The following is a 6,179-nucleotide window of genomic DNA, read 5'->3' on the forward strand; positions in this document are numbered from 1 at the left end:
CAAACTCTCCAACAGAAATCCCGACGACACACTGAGCGTAAATATATATATTGCAATTATTCCCGAATGAGTGAACGTTCATGTGCAAAGGATTAGCATTTCAATTGTTATAATTATCAACTTTGTATTGTCTTCTCAGTCGACCCCCACTTCCCTTTTGTCCACCAAGCAGCGATATATAGATATTTATCCCACTTGGGAAACTCCTATCATTTCCTTGTAACTTTATGCATTTCTGTGAATTACTTAGTAAATAAATGATTTAAGACAATTGATGTATTGATGACGCATAGTGAAGACTGGGTTCGTGTAGATAACCAACAATTTACGTTTGGAGTGAGACTGACGTGAGGTAAAGAATAATTCATTAATTCAAAGACTAATTGATCAGATATTAAAATATCTGAAGAGTTATTAGGAAAATTATAACTTTGTATCTGAATATTTTCCTTGGTGCCCCAACTTCCTAGTTAATTACATGATTAGTTTAATCACATAAGATAATTATTTGATAAATATGTCTTCAGTTTTAATGATGCCAAAGACAACACCACGTTTAACAAGTCAAGAAATGCTAACCATCCCCATAATCATTGAGATTAACAAGTCAAGTCTAGAGATGTTAAACAATGATGGGGATGGTCAGCAAGTCAAGAGATGTTAATCTCAATGATAATGGGGTTGGTTAGCATCTCTTGACTTGTTGTTAAACAATAATGGTGAGGTTAGCATATTGATTTGTTAAACACAATGGGGGGGGGGGGGGGGGGGGGGGGTGGTTAGCATCTCTTGACTTGCTAACCATCATCATTGTTTAACATCTCCAGACTTGGCTTGTTAATCTCAATGATGGGGATGGTTAGCAAGTCAAGAGATGCTAACCATCCCCCTCATCCTTGTGTTCAATAAATCAAGACGCTAACCTCGCCATCATTAGTGTGTTTAACGCAAGTCAAGAGATGCTAACTGTTATACACACACACACACACCTCTTGGAGGGAGCGCAACACCCTACTACACGCAACTCCCCGTGGAATGAAAGGTATGTGACTGCAGGTGCGGGTAAGAATGACAAAGGCAGAGTATATTACCGTTTACAGGGAATTTATTTCCTTCACACGGTAAATTGTGGAAAAGAGGCTGGACAGAACCAAAGCAAGTAAAAGTGAAGAGCCCCCCCCCCCCCTACCTAACTAGCACCACCTGGCGCACTAACCAAAATACAGGCGGTGGTCCACCCAGGTCTTACCTAGTGTGCATAGACAGTACATACTACGGGTAATGTATGCCCGCAGGCCTCTTGCCTAAGCACTCCCAAGGTGCCTTCCCCTTCCCCCCTGGGAACAAAAACAGAACAATACTAATGTAATATGTACAATTTCAATAATCAAAACAGTCCGTGACAAAAACATACCTCAGCAGGACCAGCTACAAAACAGTTTTTGTAAAGTGTCTGAGCAACAACCAACACGGGACATACCAAGACACTCCCTCTAAGCAACAACCAACACAGGACATACCAAGCTGCTCCCTCTGCACAACAACCAACACAGGACATACCAAGGAGTTCTCCATCTGAGTAAAGGAACACTGGCTTTTATACAGCTGGAGAAGGAGTCTGTAATTGCAGACAGCTGTATCCCCTGACGAGAGGGCGGGGTCAGCTCCAATCTGCAATGGGGCCGACCAATCAGCCGCTTGGGGGAATCCAGGAAGCCATTTCCTGAAATACATACACATACATACAAACCCACAACAACACAGAAACTGGGGAACGTAACACGAACCAAACCTCCCCATCGTCATTGTGTTTAACAAGTCAAGTGTTTCCTGTTTTCTTTGGTCTTTCTCTTTTTTCTCTTTTGTTCATTTTTGTTGGTTGTTGGTGCATTGGGGGGGGGGGTCTTCGGGATGGGGAATGGAATAATTTTTTGTATTATCATTTTTTTCTTGGGTGGGACACTGTTGGGGGGGTTCTCCGATGGTTGAGGGGCAGCACCTGGTGAACCGTTTGGGGATCTTGGAGGGCTGGTGGCCTGGCGGCTGGGAGCTTGTGCCGGTGGTTGATGGATCGCTGGTTTGGGTCCCTGTTTTTGACCTTGTGGGAGATCTGTTAACGTGATCTTGAGCAGGACGTTGACCCTGGTTGCTTCTGTGTATCGCTCGGGATGAGAGTCTGTTAGTTGAGTGGTGTGATGTGGTTGTTGAGTGGCTTCACTGAAAGTATATAGTATGTTTTAAATATTTAAATAAAATGTATCAAGTCAAGAGATGCTAACCATCCCCCCCTCATCATTGTGTTCAACAAGTCAAGAGATGCTAATGGACACATCAACCTGGTAACCACCCAGCCTCCAAAAGACAGAACGGTACTCAGGCTACTGTGGATGAACCCTCACCCTAAAGACCCTTGATGAGGTGTGTAGTGTTGCTCTGCAGAGCAGACAGAGGCGGTGTCCCCAATGGAGCTCCATTCCTTATACACTGTAGTGTACTACACTACTTTTGAAGTGCACTACATAGGGAATAGGGTGCCATTTGGAATACCCAGAGAGTATGGTGACTCTGCCATTTTGCAAAGGAGTCAATGATCATGATCTTAAGTTATTTATGAGAAACATTGCCATTTAGCTTAGTGTTTATTTTAAAGAACGATTATTTTTTTGGGGGGGGCTTCAGCTGTACTGTTCCCTTTTACACTGTTTGTAACAAAGGTACAGTCAAGTGGTTCAACGTCAACAATGGCTATCGTTTCATCAACAGGAATGAGACAAGGGAAGACGTCTTCAGAAAGGAAGGAAAACCTCTTCTTTGACGTCTTAGTACATGTTAAATGAAACAGTTCAGTCAGAATCGAATCTACGTTCATGTACCTGCAATGCTCAGAATGCATGGATGGATGTTCTAAACTAAAAAACCCTGAACTGTTCCTTTATCTGCCGTTGTGGTGCTGCTCAACTATCAGTCTGGATTGATAACATGCCACAAGCTGCAGTTTGTCCGTTTGTTTCGACCCTCCTTTTCCCACTTCATGTGATTCTGTATGATACTTTGAAGACTAGTGTCTAACTTGTAGAGAGCGATTGGAGCGTATGGTATTTGTATATTTGTTTTCTAATTTGCTTCATAATTGGTATGTAAATGCATATTTCACAAAAATAAAACCATGAATCGAGTTCTAAGTGGACAATGAATATTTCCTTTTTCAGTTTTGAATGTAAGTTGTTAGTCTGGTCCCAGATCTGTTGTCTCCTTCTATAGCCTGGTCCCAGATCTGTTGTCTCCTTCTATAGCCTGGTCCCAGATCTGTTGTCTCCTTCTATAGCCTGGTCCCAGATCTGTTGTCTCCTTCTATAGCCTGGTCCCAGATCTGTTGTGTCCTTCTATAGTCTGGTCCCAGATTTGTTGTGTCCTTCTATAGCCTGGTCCCAGATCTGTTGTCTCCTTCTATAGCCTGGTCCCAGATCTGTTGTGTCCTTCTATAGTCTGGTCCCAGATCTGTTGTCTCCTTCTATAGCCTGGTCCCAGATCTGTTGTCTCCTTCTATAGCCTGGTCCCAGATCTGTTGTCTCCTTCTATAGCCTGGTCCCAGATCTGTTGTGTCCTTCTATAGTCTGGTCCCAGATCTGTTGTCTCCTTCTATAGCCTGGTCCCAGATCTGTAGTCTCCTTCTATAGCCTGGTCCCAGATCTGTTGTCTCCTTCTATAGCCTGGTCCCAGATCTGTTGTGTCCTTCTATAGCCTGGTCCCAGATCTGTTGTGTCCTTCTATAGCCTGGTCCCAGATCTGTTGTCTCCTTCTATAGCCTGGTCCAAGATCTGTTGTCTCCTTCTATAGCCTGGTCCCAGATCTGTTGTCTCCTTCTATAGCCTGGTCCCAGATCTGTTGTCTCCTTCTATAGCCTGGTCCCAGATCTGTTGTCTCCTTCTATAGCCTGGTCCCAGATCTGTTGTCTCCTTCTATAGCCTGGTCCCAGATCTGTTGTCTCCTTCTATAGCCTGGTCCCAGATCTGTTGTCTCCTTCTATAGCCTGGTCCCAGATCTGTTTCTGCTCTGGCAAACTCCATTGCTCAAACCAAACTGTTTGGCATGACAGCTCAAACAGACTGGCACTCAGGTTAATACTTTCTTGTTGAACATACAAAATGGATTTGTCATCGGGACAACTAAAATACTGAGAGTCATCAAGTAAGTTGCTTCATATCATCAGTCCTACAGTAGGACTGTAACTTGTTTAAATTTAAACAAATAAAATTTAAAAAGTCAGTAACTGACTGCATGAAGTCAACTCTAGACATCTTTCAGAATGAATACATGGTATACAGTACAAAGCAGAAGTGTTTAATCATGAACAACCACCTCAGAGGGGTCTATGTTCTAAACAGACCAATCTGTGGTGAAAGCAGAACATTCACAATGCATTCCACACACCCAGCTTGCTATTCACCAGTTTCAGACACTGACTGAAATACCTCTAACAACAGAGATGAGGAAGGAAGGAGGTTGATCTCTAACAACAGATAACTATCTGAAGGAGGTTGAGCTCTATCTCAACAGATAACTATCTGAAGGAGGTTGACCTCTATCTCAACAGATAACTATCTGAAGGGGGTTGACCTCTATCTCAACAGATAACTATCTGAAGGGGGTTGACCTCTATCTCAACAGATAACTATCTGAAGGAGGTTGACCTCTATCTCAACAGATAACTATCTGAAGGAGGTTGACCTCTATCTCAACAGATAACTATCTGAAGGAGGTTGACCTCTAACAACAGATAACTATCTGAAGGAGGTTGACCTCTAACAACAGATAACTATCTGAAGGAGGTTGACCTCTATCTCAACAGATAACTATCTGAAGGGGGTTGACCTCTATCTCAACAGATAACTATCTGAAGGAGGTTGACCTCTATCTCAACAGATAACTGTCTGAAGGAGGTTGAGCTCTATCTCAACAGATAACTATCTGAAGGAGGTTTGGGGATTTTATAAAGCAGTAGAGCAACATCTGAAAACTAGCAGACCAGTGTTCGACTACTATACACATGTACCTAGCTCTGGTCCAGGCCGTTACAATTCCTCTAACGCCATGGATCAGAGCTAACATTTACCATACAATCATGGTCATGTTCAAGACTGAACCTGAGATTAAAAGTATACAGTACATGATATACACAGTTGTCCATCTTTCACTATGCATTAATTAGCCAACAGTGCCCTTTTATGGTTGAAAAGGTACATACATGACTGTCAATACAGTGGCAACATATATTTTTTGGTTTCCTCATGTAAAATATTCTGCAGTGTATCAAAGCAGCAGTTTATTACATATATACAAGGATGTTATTTCTCTGAGGTTCAGATTACACTTCCCAAATATATGGTTCAACTTGAATCTCAATAAGGCACACCACATCTCTCCCACGTTGTGTTCCAGTGTGCTTCTAGAGCTTCTTCGATCGCTTCTCCAATCTGTAATACAGCCGCTCTGCATAATCTGCTGTTAGTGGGAAGAAATCAAATACTTCTGCAAGAAAACTACCGTAATTTCCGGACTATTAAGCGCACCTTATTATTTTATTAACTGTAATTGAATTTTACCTTAACCATTGTCAACGTGCAGTTCCAAGACTGTATGTTTAGCATTGGTATTGCTATCATTTTATTATACGGATTTAAACTGAAAATAAGTGATACAATTTTGTATCACATTAAATTTTTTTGTCATCTTTGAATATGTTTTAATATAAGCCGCACCCACTGAATTAAAAAAAATATATATATTTTGAACATAAATAAGCCGCACATGTCTATAAGCCGCAGGTGCCTACCGGTACATTGAAACAAATGAACTTTACACAAGCTTTAACGAAACACGGCTTGTAACAAAAATAAATAGGCTTTAACGAAACACGGCTTGTAACAAAAATAAATAGGCTTTAACGTGACATGGCTTGTAACAAAAAATAAAAAATTTGCAGTAAGCTTTAGTTGTCTTTTTGCACTGAGTCAATTCCTCACGCTGCTGTTTCCAACGTCTTATCATCGACTCATTAAGACCAAGCTCCCGTGCAGCAGCTCTATTTCCTTTTCCAACAGCCAGATCAATCGCCTTCAACTTGAAAGCTGCATCATATGCATTTCTCCATGTCTTTGCCATGATGAGGGTGACAAAAT

This window comes from Salmo trutta, unplaced genomic scaffold, assembly GCF_901001165.1.
Source record: "Salmo trutta unplaced genomic scaffold, fSalTru1.1, whole genome shotgun sequence".
In the NCBI taxonomy this organism is placed as follows: Eukaryota; Metazoa; Chordata; class Actinopteri; order Salmoniformes; family Salmonidae; genus Salmo; species Salmo trutta.